At 44.7% G+C, this 16001-nt stretch overlaps 1 protein-coding gene across 1 annotated transcript in view; it reads right to left on the minus strand.

Moving 5' to 3' along the window:
- Positions 1-16001, minus strand: part of LOC137272175 (uncharacterized) — a 550405-nt gene that overhangs the window by 363117 nt on the left and 171287 nt on the right. The window lies entirely within an intron of this gene.

The raw sequence follows: 16001 nt of genomic DNA on the forward strand, positions 1-16001 counted from the left end.
CTCATAGGGGTACACACCCTTCCTCATAAGCAGGGGTCTAGTCTCGGCGTCTGTGTATCGATCGGTGATAGGGAAGGTATTGTTGGCTTTGACAAGACTGTCGAGTGACGACAGGAGGAACTGAAACGAGTCAATGAACCTAAGTCCCTTTAAGCTGAAGGAGATGTATCTCTCCATGTTGTTGGGGATGCACGTTATATTACCATCGATTTTCGCGATGGCCTGCATGATCAAGTGTGAGTCGTACCCTCTCAAGTTGTGAAAGACAACGGGGATGTTTATTGTCTTAGGGTTGATTTTAAGCTTGAGGTTGCACGCGCTGTGAGTGGCACCTCACCGAATCACCGTTAAGTGGTGAGTCACACACGTGACAGTTAGTGCTACTAGCGTGAGCTAGCCTGTCGACTCGGGTCATACGCATGGGAGCGATTCTATACAATGTATTCCTAATAATTTTTTCTTCCTCCTGCAAACACTTTAGAAACCTTTCAGCCGCGTCAGGGCCCCTATACACTACCGGGGCTTTCGTTTCCCCGTCACAACGGACGACAATGTATCCAAACCCACAGGCTTTATGCTCTTGTGTGGGGGAATCCCCCCCCACAACCAAGGCTTCGAAGTCAGCGTATATGATATAAGGCACAGACATTTGGTTCTTGTGGTTACCGAATTTTAGGATATTATCACCTTCCTTAGGCATATCGACTCGTATGGCCGTCTGCCCCACACCTTGACAATCCTCCCGGTGGGATTCTAATAAATCAGCTCGTGTGAAGCCATGTAGGCATCGTTCACAGAAGTGGGTCTTTCCTCTGTGTGCCGATTGGTCATACAACAGCCTGCTAAAGTGTTTTATCCATGTGTAGTGATACTTGTCACCTCGCTGGATCATGAATATATTGATAACTTGGCGATCCTTCACCCCGCTGACCCTGTGTACTATTGTTGTGTTACCTTCGTGCCCAAAGACATTTATAGCCAGATTATTCTGTTTTTCTACTTTAGTGATCTGGGATATGGGGGTGGGTTCATCTATACCATCCCAGTTGAGCCCATCGTCTTGGGGATAGCTAGAAAGCCTATCTGAATTAGTGCCAGCTGGAAATAAGGCTGACCTGATAGCTAACCTCAGGCAATCGTTTCCTCTATTCTTAACGTTTACTATGGCATGTTTGTTCCTATAGTAGGGGGGCAAGGCTAGGTATGACCCGCCTCTGAATGGCACGTAGTTAGCTATGTCTAGATAGACATTATCGATTTTATCTACAGCCCACCCGGACCCCAAGTGTGTGTAGCGTTCTAGGTATTCTCGTATCTGCTGAAAACTGGTATCGATTGATGTGTCAATGGTCTCTGTATGTGTGACGACCTCTTGTTTACCTCGGAAGTAAGGCTGAACATACTCAGTGAGGTCCCCAACCTGCTTATCGAGCGACATTTTCACTGTGATCTGAAACTTGATACTTCCTAGGTTATTTAGTTCCTGGTTGACCTTATCAGCTATCAGAGGCTTGATATCTGTAATGTCTATGTTTCTATCAACGTGCATGTGCCAACCTCTCAAATAGTTGCCTACAGCGCGCTCAGTGCGCACGAACTGTAGGTCAATAGCTCTATTCTGTCGTAATAATTCTAAAAGTGGTTTCCTCATACGGGAATATCCGCCTAAACCCAAATCGTGTGCCTCGGCTTTCAGTTGTTTTACAGTGGGACGTGCTACGGGGGTATGTGATAACAATTCGACTAACCCGGCTCTCCCCAGTTTTGAATAACCCGTGTATCCAAGCTGTTTTGCTTGAGCTTTTAATTGTTTTACCGTAGGGGCTTCTAAACCTAGTAATCTCAACAATGCTGACTTCCACATTCGAGAATACCCGATCACACCTCTCTGTTTTGCGACCCGCTTAAGCTCGCGTACAGTAGTCATAGTGTTTACACCTAACATAACCAATGTCTAATTGGAGTCTATCTTGAGCAGTCGCCTACGTTCTTTTATGTAGCCCTTTTTATTCTCGTAGATGAGTTGATGTCTGACTACGTTCGCTCCGTGAGCTTTACATAGACAGTAGTGCCCTTTAACCCCGATACCACACACAGAACACGTGTAGTTAGGACTTCCCATATGGAAACAACAGAACCTAGTCCTGCATTTCCTACCACAGACCTCGGTCTTCCCCATAAGTATGTATTCGCATCGGTATGGAGCGGGTCTCATGTTTACTTATATGGGTATTTTAATTTAATTGCTTCGCAACCAACGCAGTAGCTGCTATACCCAACACTATGAAGCCCAGTTCACGATTCATTTGTCCCTTGGATGGTGTGTAGTACTGAGCGAGTGTGGGTTTATTGAGCGGTTCCAATCGTTTACCAGTTAGTAGGTAGTATTCTTTCATTGCTTCATCGACATCGTTGAATGTTTGAACGGCATGGTTTTCACGCTGGAGTTGTTCGTTAATAAAATCGATCCTCTGGAGGCGTTTTTTAGCGTACTCGGCCTGTGCCTTTTGTAATTTCTCAGTAGCGAGATCGTGCCGCTTCCTTTCTTCCTGTATTTCAGTAGTTTCGAGAAGAGGAAATTACTCCCGGAAAATGCAAGGGCATTCACTAACGCCCCACCGACCATCATAGCTATCGTGGCCATCCCTATATTTATTTCATTATATTTTCAGGTATTATCCCTTGTTTTACTAGGATGTCTTTTGTGGCCATCGCTATACCAAGGTTCATTATGAGCATACCCATATCCTGCGGGTTGAAATCTAGCTTGATAGTTGGTTGTTTAAGCACCATTTTAGTCAACCGAGCGTACCCTACGGCTAGACTGGCGACCACTGTGGCGTGGTATGCGTCGTTGACGAACGTTTTCCCCTCAGACATTATGTATATGATATAAAAATATTAAAATTATAACATGATATGCGAGTCGACAGTGGGGGGTACCCCCACACCCCCACTGTTGGGGGGTACCACCTCACTGTTGGGGGGTACTCCCACGTATAACCATGTTATAACCACGGCAGCACCTACAGCCAACAACAGTCGGGGGTTGATAATTTTATGTTGGTTACACCACCGTTTTTTACCGGCAGCTACTCTCTTAGGATTCTTCTGTCTGGTTACTGTTTCCCTGGTCTCCACCGTCACCTCGGGAGGGGTTTCCCTCACTGTGGGGGGTACCCCCACCGTCACCTCGGGAGCAGCATCCATCTATACTATTATTATTATTTTTTCTCTCAAATTGACAATGCTTTGCCGTGATAATCGCCGCCGTCACTGGAGCCAACAACATACCATATTTGTGGTACAGCTCGCAGCTGATAGAGCTCACGGCGTGTTCGATAAAAGGGTCTTTCTCGAGGTCTTCCCACAGGTAAAGTCGGCGCTCTGGTGGAATGGGAAGGAAGTATGACCTAATACCGGTGTATATCTGGGTCATAGCCGATCCTATTGTCTTTGTCATTTCTGCTCCGAGCCGGGACTCGAATCTAGCGTACAGCTTATCGATTTCTTCGGCTGATATTTTATGAATTTTATCCGGAGTGTAGTCTCCAAAGTAATGTTTGGCTTTGCCGCCAACAGCCAACGCCACCAGTTTCTCTCGCTTGTCATCATCCACTACCCCAGGTACCAACAATTGTTCGAGCAATTCCTCACACTCCATCTTATAATATAACAAGTAAGATTTAGTTTTAACTATATAATACCCGATGCAGACAAAACACAGAGAAATGAAGGTTAAGTTGCACACGACAAACACTTCAAATATCATAGCTATACTTAGCATTTGCTTAGCTTTAGCTTAGCTTTGCTTAGCTTTAGCACACCCTATATGCTACTGGTTGGTCGGTCTTGAGCACGAGCTTAGCGTGTTTAGTTTCAGCGAGCTGTTTCTTCACCCGTTCCCGTTCTAATTTGCTCATCACATCGTTCTCTCTCAAACACTCCTCGAACGAATCCCTGTCCTTGCAGTGAAATAAGGCCACCCATCGCGTCTGCTCCCTGAGGTCTTTCAACACCGAGTTGAACTTCTGCGTTAGCACCCAGACGCTGTGATTTGCATGCCGGCCGGAGAAGGCCAGGTACGATAGCATGTCTCTCTTTTTTGTTATCTCGCGATTAGCGCTGCAGTCGTCCAGTATAAACAGCGTCGGTTCCCCTTTAAATTTCTCGTGAAGAGCTTTCAACCAGTCCTGCAGGCGTGTTCCAGGGTCGATTTTGTGTACGTCCGGGTCCGTCATCACCCAATGTCGCGCGTACGTTTTATTCATGCTCAGAGTAGGGCACATGATAACGATGTTATCGAACACATCCTTGTAGTAACCCTCCAACATATCCAACACGAAAACGGTCTTCCCACAGCCAGTCTGCCCGCACACTATGGCGCAGTGTGGGGCAGTGGGCAGTGGGGGGTACCCCTCATCAGTAGATGGCTTGCACGAATCTCCCATTGTCTATATTAAGTTGCGCGTCCATAATAACGTACAGATATAATTTCAACTTACCAGCGGGTTGAGCCTTCTTAGTAATCTGGATGGTTATCCCTTCGCTGCCGTTATCTATACGGCGCCCGCTACCGTGCAGTTTATCATCATCCGTGGATCGCATGTCCAACCATAGGGCGTACTTGGTGGTCAGGTATTCACCGATCTGCACGGAGCCGAGGTCCAGGTCCTTTGTTATGTAATCCCCCACTGGTAGCTTTTTTATCTCATCCCACTGCTGGTGTGGTCTCATACCATGACTGAACAGCTGGTTGGGCACGCCCTCGATGGTCACTTCCACCTTTTCAATCTCGGGGTTGAAAAACTTCTCGCTGTCCCTCCGGAATGGCTCGTTCCCGTTCAGGTTGATATTCCACACAGTGTCGCTCTTATCTTGCACGACTGATCTATGCCTCAGTACGCGATCGTACAGGATAGCCATCTTCCCAGAGTACTGGCTTCGAACCTGCCTGGCCAGCTCCGGGCTAGTGACCATGTCGAACTCCAGAGAGATGTTGTCTATGGCATAACTGGCCTCATCACCGTTCGGCGTACGCACTACTTTGCTATAGTCGTTAAACATGAGCTCGTATTCGAGCCTATCACCCAGCGCGGCCTGGTAAAACGGCGCGTGTCCCGTGAGCAACTCGAAGTCGAGCGGCACGCAGAATCGATTCCCGTATGCTCGAGCGATGGCTTTTTCACCGTCCGATAGCTTGTCTAGCTGGTCTGGCGTGAAGGCATACCCTATGCGCGACCGGGTTGATTTGCTGATGCCCTGGTACACATCATTGACTCGTTCTCCCTCGCTTTTCCAGAGATCCCCGTAGCAGTGAAACACGTCGCTGTCGTCGATGCTCAGCACCTCGTTACCGCTGATCTTGACGGTCGTTTTCTTGATGATAGCTCGACCCACGTTCCGCACTAGCTCGCGTTTGTCGTTGTCGGAGGTCAATGTGATATTGAACGCCACTCGAACAGTGCCTGGTACAATAAGGTCATTCTCACCAAGGTTTGGAAATCTAACCAGCAGAGTTTGATTCTGGTCTATCTTGCTGGGATTGTTGGTGATGGTCACCGACTGGCGCACGGCTCTGGCTCCTAATGGCTCTCTCAATCTTCTGAAAGGATCTAATTTTCTGCCGTACATTGTTATATATAAATGAAATATATTTTTAATACTAAATAATGGATGAAGACATACCTATGGAGACGTGGGGCGATAGTGCCCAGGCATTCGATGAGCAGGAGACCTCATTCTCAGGTAACGCACTCATGGAGGGCGCCGTCGACGATTATTACAACGCAGTTGAAAATAAATCCAAACTCAAGCCGTTGGGAAGGAACTATTCCAGGTTTACCCTCGATAGCAATGGCACGCTGCGTTTGAAGGCTCACCCGGAGATCGATCTCGTGAATAAACGCATGAGAGAACCGCTTGCTTTATCAACACTGGGCAGTCGACATGGGAGTGACTTGATCCGCGATGAACTAGGTTTCATAGATTACGGTGGCGCGCGACCTAAGCTTCCCCCGAAGGTCCGTCAAGATATGCAAGATTGTGATATTAAAAAGGTGTTGGCCGACTACAAGAACAAGCCCTTCCCGGGTTTCGAACTTACCTTTCGGGAACTGCGGGGGTTGGACCTGTTGATGCAAACCATTCGTGGACAGCTCGCGAAAAGCACGGCCAAAGTGGGCAAGATAGACGACCACATCGACTATGAAAAGGAAAAACTCGGTGAAACTGAGGACGAGTCTATGAAAGCCACCATCGAGGAACGAATACGTAATTTGGAAGAGGAAAGGCAGGTCTGGTTGGAGACAGCGTCCGGCCACAAAGAAAAGCTTCGATCCCAGGTCAACCGTGTGCGGGAAACCATCAATCAAGTCCTCTACCGAGACACCACGTTAGCAGACAGGATTCGGATATTGTTCCGGGAGCAAGGGATCACCATCGCCAGCATTCTGACTGCATTGGGTTTCATCATATCAACCTTGGTGGTGTCACTGACAGGGGGTACCCCTGTGGGGGGAACTCCCACACCCCCCGGCGGTGTTAAAGACTGGATACAAAAACTCGGGGAAGGCCTAGCTAAACTGGCTGGTAAAGCCGCCGAAGCCCTTCCCGGCATCCTGGGTAGCATCGTCTCGTGGTTGTTGGGCGCTCTGGCTAAAACTGCCACGTGGCTCAGTCAAAACCTGTGGGCAGCCATCGTCGCCGTGGCGGGTCTGGTGTACGTAGCGGCTAAGAAATTTTTAACCAAATAAGTCCCAAAGCTACCCCACCAACCACCAGGGCCGTTTTACTATCAATATGCTGCTGATTGGAGGCCTGAATATGGGGGGCCACCTCCTGTGGTGTTGGTTGAACTTTAGACTCCGGGGGTGGCGCCACTATACCCGTTTCACGTGGTGGGATGTGTGGGATATAGGGGGTGTTAATATCGGGGTTGATACCCAACTTTTGATCCGCCGTGGCTATGACTATTTTGTTGTTATAACCCACCACTTTTTTTACTCTCAGTTGCATATCACTCGGAGCCATGTACAGCCCCACGCCGAACACGTAATTGACTTTCGATCTGGCGTATTCTAACATGTTTTGGTAGCGTTCGATGGCCCGCGGGAGATCAACTGGAGAATTGATAGCATCCTCAACGTTGACAACGAACTGTTTCTGAGCGTCGTAAGCAGTTCCCTTACCGAGGATGTTGGAACGCGTCATCGACTGCGCACCCAACAGCGCCCACACGTACGTTCGAATCGAGTCGTTCAACCTGACTACCCCGGCATTAGTAAACCCTTTCGACGTGTCCAGCATGAACATTTTCCACCCGTCTGCGGTTGATTGCTCCACTTTCTGGACTGTGAAAGCAACACCACCTTTAAAGTTCATACGATCATCCCTCCATTCATTACTCGACAAAGCAAAGTCCTGGCGTAGTATATCTCGTTTCAGTAAATCATCACTGACTTCTTTCACTGGTCACCCCCCATCAAAAGGAATACCCAACCCGTGGTTCGGGCCCGGCAAACGCCAATCCGTCTTCGGGTTTATTTCGAATTCATTGCAAATACGTTCGTAGGCCCGTCTATCGTACGGGTTGTTTGTTGCGTCCCACGCTTTGTCCTGTGGGAGGGGGGCGCTGATCTCTTTAAGGATACGTCTGACCTGGTAGTACACGTGGAACTTGAACACAGACTGACTCAGCGGTCCACGCCGAGTGTCGGTCAATGTCACACCACACCCCGTTGTAGCGCACCACACGGCAAAGTTGAATTGATTCTGCCAGAACTGCATAGGGTTGTTGAACCAAGCGTGGACTGCCTTGACGTTAGTCACCGAAAGCTTATACTTATCGAACACATCTAAAAGCTGGGCATTGAAATACAACCCAGGAGCAACCACGATCTTCATGGGGGAGAAATCTACGTCCAGTTTAGGGTAAAACATTTGAAACTCTTATATAATGAGTATATATACTCTAACATGTACATAACACTTCCAGGAATAACGAGCGGTGAGGCCGTTCAGCTGACGCATGCGATCGATAACACGTCAGGCCAACTCGAAGTCGCACTCTGCGATATCACCTACCTACCGCAATGGACTAACATCAACGCCAGCAACAATAAGCTGTTCGTCAGTGGAACTCGCAGCCAGATAACTGACGGCTACTACAGCGTGTGCTCTCTAAACGACGAGGTCTTCAAACCCCTGGGAGCCGAACTCAAGATGAACGACTCAAACGGTACAGTGGTGTTAATCAACAACGGAAGAAACCCCTTGAGGCTCGGCCGACCATTAGCGAGGATACTCGGTATGTCTCCTGACGAAATAAAACCAACAACAACCGTCACAGGCACGAAGTTACCTGATCTAGTACCGTACCGAGAGCTGTACATTCATCTCGGTCAGGTGAGCACAACGTACAACATTCAAGGAGGTCACCCTTCCACTATACTGAGAGCAGTGCCGGTGAAAACTGAGAAATACAACGACGGTAGAACCGAGTCGTTTTCACCACGGCAGTATAAGAGATTAACCCAGGGCAACATACCTGAGCTGATAATATCGGTGTTAGATATAAATCATAATCCTGTAAATATAGGATATCTCAGCTTAACGCTTCATGTAAAATGACCAGCGCACAAGGGCCCGGAGTGAAAAAATGCGTCAATATCGGGATCTCCGACCTCGGAGACACGCGCGGTTTCGACGCTCCCGGAGTAGATGGTAAATCGTACGCCTTGCAACTGAAAAACAACATTTACAAACGCGTTGAAGTCACCTCCGGTGGAACCCTAAGTGATATAGTAGATACCACAAGAGCAACAGTCAACACTAAGTACGCCCTTGTCAACACCGGTAATAACTGGATAATATACCCATCGTTCGGGGGTAAACTGTTCGACTTAGACGATGTTGAGAGCACTACCGTCGCCCGAAACAAGCCATATATGCTCGTCTTCACCGAAGATGACAAGTGGGTGTTGTTACCCGATAACGACTGGTTTCTCAATATTAGGCTCGGCTCCCCCTACGTGTTCACGGATAACAAAGACAACCACCTAAACAAAGTCGTGAACAATGGAACCCTGCTCGTGGCTTACGTCCCAACTCAGAGACGTAGCGTAGTCGTCAGCCCACTCGACACTATGGCAGCCCACATGCTATCGAGTAAACCGACCATACAAAACGTGACATTACAGTTGGTGTCTGAATTCGAAGGCGTGGTCAGTATACTAGAGAGTCTACCGGCAAACTCAACACTGATCATCAAAGTCTACCTAGGGGAACCATCGGGGAATGATGTCGAGATCATGAAGGGGATCAAACTCGGGTGGGGGAAACGACACCAGTATCAAGTTTGCAATGTTTACGTGCGGGTGGGTGTCGGCTCCAACACCAGTCTGCAGGGGGTCAACGTGATCGTGGAAAACAAGATATCACTAACCAAGATCTTCCTGCCTGACAACATACACTTCATGGGTATGAAGTTCACCCCTGAACTATTATCAGAAAACCAGTTGGAAATTATATCGTAATAGTATAATAATGACCAGTCATCGTCCCAACACTACGCTTAACGACCTAGGAGATACGGAGGGATTCGATCAGCCTGGTGAGGAAGACACCTTATATATCCTGCACTTCAAAGACAACGTGTACAGACGGGTGTCGTTATCAGATTTAAAAGAGCCCAAATGGCTGATCAACTTAACACTTGCCTCACCTTATATCACAATAGACGCAGATACGTGGTATATCTCTAAGATTAGGAACAACGGTATCTGGTTCGGGGATTTCATTCCAGAGGAATTAGTACCCACGAAAACTACTGATACCGAAAAAAATAGGTTAAAGTCTGGAGCAAAAAATAAATTAACATTTAGTAATAATCTTTATGGCATAGATCTTGTTGGTAGAATATTCTCCCCTTTCACACTCATCATAGAAGTCTTCTTTTATTTAGACAATGAAAACACCTCAAGAGTACACCAATTTTTACCCGGGGTGTCAATACACTGGTATGACGAACACGCAAACAAATATTGTCGTATTGTTATACAACAGGATACCTCCACGGGTCCTATAAACCGCTTAATAAGCCTCAGTGGGGTTTTTATTACAACAGGAAAGTCTATTAGCCTCTCACCTATTACCCTGAGTAGTAATCTAGAACTTGTAGACTTCAAATTCATTGATAGACTATTAACTGAAACCCAATTAAAATATCTTTCAAAATATATATTATAGGATGGGTCTGTACCCAGTCGTAGAGGAAGTAGCGAAGACGCTGGAAACCGTAGATGGGTTCCGCTTGAGGCAGTTATGTGATGTGAAACGCCAACTAGAACAAGACCGTGACACGCGGAAAGCACTATGTAAAAAGTACCATAGAGCTTTCAATATCTTGGACGGGGCTGACACTACCCTTATGACAACCAGCATGGGACTAGGGGCGGCAGGTGTTGGATTGTTAGCTACCATCGTGGCTACACCTATAGTGCTAGGTATTGAAATAACAGCTGGGGTGGCAGGGGTGTTAGGGTTGGCACTTAAGTTGATATCACGCAGACTGCATCGTAAGGCATTGAAACACGACGAGATCAGGGTTCTGGCCGAAGCAAAGCTCAACACAGTAAGTGGGCGTATTTCCACGGCACTCTCTGATAGTAAGATCTCAGAAGAGGAGTTTCGTTCAATCCTCTCTGAACTCACAAAATATAACGGAATGAAACAAGATATTCGGTCCAAGTCTCGTAAGTCTGCTATCAGCGAAGACGAGAAAAAAAAGTACATAGAACAAGGGATACAAAAAGCCCAGCAAGCCTTTATTACGAACACCAAAGAGATCATAGGCGGTTCACGTTAAACTGTTTCATCGATATAAACGTGACATAGGCCGGGTAGGGGGTTTGTAAGAGAAGAATTATTGATCGTACCGTACGGCACAGTGTTACCTCCTACCAACACACGTTAAACGGTAAACGTGACATAGGCACCCAACTGTAGTAGGGGTAATAGTAGCAAGAGCTAAGGGCCCAACCAAAGCCTTAGTTAGTAAATAAGGCGTTGTAGAGACTTTTTTTGAAAGTGATCCAGAACCCCCATTCCCTATACTACTGAAGTTGATGATATTGATCATGTCTCACGTAGACAGAATCCATCTCAAGAAGAAGCTGCTGATGCTGATCATGATGCCCATGGACAGACACAATTTCAAGATCATCCTATGACTGCTGCAGATACAGAGGAGGGACAGCAAGCAGCAGCACCCCAGAGGCAGACTCCTGCTCCCCTACCGTGGCGCGGGCTAGGACACAGCCAAAGTGGATGTCAGGAGAATTTGCTCTCTTGGCAGTAGCTCAACCCGAATGGCTTGTGCGAGCTAATCATCTTAGTTCACTCCTAGCCCAGGGTGTATTTGGCAGCCAACAGCACAGAGCATCAGATGCTATTTTGGATCTCATCACCAGTAAAGACAAATGACGAGGACGTCATTTCTTTATGGGGGGGAAGTGTGTGGCCGATATTTGATATTGTATTTTTACAATTATCTACATATTAGTTTTAACTCATTTAGCAATTTTATGCATGTTTGTATATTAACAGTTTATTGCAATTGCAGAGATATTACTTCACATTTGTATAGTTATTCACAACTGTATAACAATCACTTTGCATTCCAGGTATAACGTTCCGTATTTATAGTAATGAATGCTTTACTATCAACAGGTATAACATTTTGAAACAGACTATACTCAGTATTGTCAGTCAGAAACATATCTATTAATAGCCATGAGGTCAGTGTTATTATAGTTTCATTAAGGGTGGTTAGGTAGGGTCATTACATTATTATGTGCCCTTAATTGATCCAATCTGATTGGATCATTCAAACTCTTGTCCTCTTTCACTAACCCAAGTGTTCACTCCACTCTCTTTGCCTGCACTGACAAGACATTTATAACGTGCTGGAGAATACCATCTTAGAACATCACAAAAGATTATACGTGCGATTGACTGGCTTGGCGGCTTCACAGGGCTGTACTGTGTACCCTAGTGCCATACACCGGGGTGACGTTATTAGAACAGGAATAAATATTCTCACACCCGTAACCAGTGTTCTGGAGTCATTATCATCCACTCACAAACCCGGTTACATTATCTGATTGGCTGCCTTCGGTCACATGTTTGACTTTGACCATTCTAGATCCTTATAGCAGACTGTGGCAAATAAGCATCATTAGAAACTAATTATTATCAAATAAGATTGCGTCTTACAAATCAGAAAATACTCTTGGCAAGGTTGATATTCAGAGCTTTCGAATGATACCACCATCAAATGAATCGCCTCACATGTTATCTGTATGGAGCTTCAAAAATGGAGGTATTTGCCCCTGTTGTATCCCATTACTGAGCAGAAAGCCAATTGATATTGGGGGAAAAGACGACCATACAGAAATCTTTTAATAAAAATTTTCTGATTATGCTTCCATAACATAAAACAACAAAGTGAGTATAGTGATCAAAGTCTTACAACTCGTAAAATTTTATCGTTACATTTATGGTATTGACTGTTCAATCACTAAAATTTTATCAACGCAAAAATTTCCTGGTTTACACTACCCAGAAAAAGTGATAACAATAATAACATGCTTGAAATGTGCTATTTCCCATGTACAACATGTTCAGAAAGAACAGAAAGTTCATGTGAAAAACAGACACTAAGAGATAATGAGCAAAACTAGAGATACATGGAACAATACAATCAAAAATTGTTTGCATTAAATGGGTAATCTGACGGTGTGAGTCTTAAATATGCATTTAGTGGTAGAATGTTCCTTCAAGTTACACAGACACTGACGCAGTCGGTTCTAGGCTGAAGAAGATGTACATATAAAAAAGGACCTTTCACCAACAGTAGGAGTCTCTACAGAGACAGCAAGATGGCTGGTGTTGTGTGGGGGACTGTCAAGACACAAAGGAACTGTACATATGTAAAGGACCTTTCACCAGCAGTAGGAGTCTCTACAGAGACAGCAAGATGGCTGGTGCTGTGTGGGGGACTGTCAAGACACAAAGGAGCAAATCCAGACACGCAGAGTGTGAGGCACAGAAGCTTGAACTGAATCCTGTAGTGAATGGGCAACCAGTCTAGAGAATAAAGGAGTGACAGAACGTCATCAAATAGCTGCAATAGCTTGTTTTCAACTTCACATACCTAAACATCCATATTTCAGTGCAACAAACAATTATCTCTGTTTTTATGAAAATTAGCCTTTAAGCCAAATTTTGTGCAAACTTTGATATTAATCTCCCTTTTAAAATCTGTTACGAGAGTGTATTTTCTGTATATTTTGTTATTAATTAAGTAACAATTGTTATTGGGTCACAATGTTTAGTGTTTTGAATAATAATTATGATGGATCACATTTCGTATAATAGGTGGTCAGCACTTTTAAGATTTTGGTAGTAGGCTGTCTGGAAATTATCTGCCCTTGGTTTTCTATTTGATACTTCCGGGAGACTGCTAGGCTATGGTCTTATGTGCCCGAACTTTCGGGAAAGCACTGAGTATATACGAGGGGATGTCAATAAGTTTTGAGCCTTGAGCATTTTTCATACTCAGGTGTCACAGCCTATGGTACAACATTGAACCTTGGGGTGTAGTGATATAAAAGTTTTGGTATCATACTCGCAGAAGTTATTGAACAGCTCACATTGACAGAAAGAGACCCCCCTCACGGCAGTGAAAATGAATAAAATTGAGTATAGAGCAGTAATTAAGTTTTTAGTTCTTGAAGGAAACTCGGCAAAGAACACTGAAGAAAGGCATTTAGCAGTTTATGGGAAGTCTTCCCCTTCATCTGCTACCATCAAACGATGGGTCAATAAATTTAAGCATGGTAGAGAAAGTCTTGAAGATGACCCAACAACAAGCACTAGTCAGGAAAACATTGACAGAGTGCATAGACTTGTGCTAGAAAACCATCGAATCACACTCCATTAGTTAAAGGAGACCACAGGCATTTCACACGGATCCATCGAGACAATTCATGAACATCTCGTCATGTCTAAGGTGTGCGTAAGATGGGTGCCAAACAAACATGAATGGGATGAAGCAAACAAGGGTCACCATAAGCAACTCCATGCTAACCAGATACAACAAGAATCCAGAAGATTTTCACTTTAGGCTAGTAACCTGTGATGAAACCTGGATCCACCACTATGATCCTGAGAGCAAACAAGAATCCATGGAATGGAAACATGTCACTTCTCCCAGGACCAAAAAGTTCAAAGCCTCCAGATCAGTGCAGAAGGTAATGGCGACAGCCTTCTGGGATAGCAAAGGCGTCATCCACATAGATTACTTACCAAAAGGAAGAACAATGAATGGGGAATATCTAGTCAATCTAGGAGAAGCGCCGGGGCAAGATCAGACGTGGTATTCTTCTACATCAAGACAATGCTCCAGTACACACCTCTCGCGTTGCAGCCGCTGCTGTCCAGGAATGCGGGTACGAAATCTTGCCGCATCCCCCCACTCTCCAGACCTGGCACCAAGTGATTACCATCTGTTTCCAAATCTCAAGAAACACTTGCATGGTCGTAGATTTCAGGTTGATAATGAGCTTATTGCTGCTAGTGAGGCTTGGTTTGAGGACCAAAATGGCACCTTCTACAGAGAAAGAGAAGATGGCAGAAAAGATGGAACAAGTGTCTTGACTCACAAAGGGACTATGTTGAAAAATAAATGTGGTTCATACCAATATTTTGTGTTTTTCTATGCAGGGTTCAAAACTTATTGACATCCCCTCGTATATACGGTTGTGGTGTTGAGACTGGGACACACACATTCATATTCACTGGAGTATCATCATCAAATGCTGCCAACGTTTGATCTACATTAACCGCTGTCAGACCAATTGCTTTGTTACATACTGCATGACTGTTTCTCTCTCGCACTAAGACTTTGGTGAGTTTGCTATATTATATTTTGTGACCCATTGCCTTACAACTGAAAGTACTTCCCCGAATATTGTTTTGAGAAAGAACACACACAATAACACATCTCTATTTACACAATTCAAGATATAATCAATAAAATCAACCCTTAAACTTACTGAAGTATTTCTGAATTAGAATTGAATTAGTGAAAACATTATCAAGAGTTGAATAGTTTGACATTATGGATATATATACCAATCAACAAATGAATTCAGTCTTCCATTTAAAAATGTGAAAATCTTTCTTCATATATAAGAGAATCTCATCCATGTGTCTGCTGATATGAAATATACCATCATGAATAGATGAAAGTCAGAAATATGGTAGTGATGTCAAAGCATTGTGACATCATTGACTGTTGATGTAATAGCATTATAACTATTCAGCTGCTGCAATAACTACAATTTAGTTATTAACATCATTTCTGTTCCCCTTCTTGTCAAGTGGGAAAATAATATTCTGTGACCAAGCAGAGGTGAAGATTGCGGAGTTAATAATACAATCAAATCTATATGAACTAAGGTAGTAAAATATTCCTCCATGTCTTCACAGTTCAGGAGGCAGTGCATCAGGACAACATGCTTTGCTTTAAGCTGATAATGGATTTGTTACTTCATTCATGGTTTTCTGTATTTAAAATATTATTGGAGCCATCATCAATCAATGTAAATTCATTTTGCAATTTGTGAAATACACATCAATTATTGTAAGAATGAAGATTTTTATAGACTATATTCCCCAACATTTTCTGATTTGACACGACACATGACATGATATAGACAACAGTCTGAACGGTCCTTATGTGACCACTGAACCACCATGTGGTATAAACTGAAGTCCTTATTTGACTTCTAATACTTGTGCCCTGATTTGGCACTGAATGCGAGACAGTCACCGATAGCATGGCTGCCCTAACGAATACATCTCTAAATCCATAAAAATCTTCATTTTTATGTATTTCACTTCGAAATGCCCTTCAAAGACTTGATCAAGTATTG

This window comes from Haliotis asinina, chromosome 2 (genome assembly GCF_037392515.1).
Source record: "Haliotis asinina isolate JCU_RB_2024 chromosome 2, JCU_Hal_asi_v2, whole genome shotgun sequence".
NCBI lineage: Eukaryota > Metazoa > Mollusca > Gastropoda > Lepetellida > Haliotidae > Haliotis > Haliotis asinina.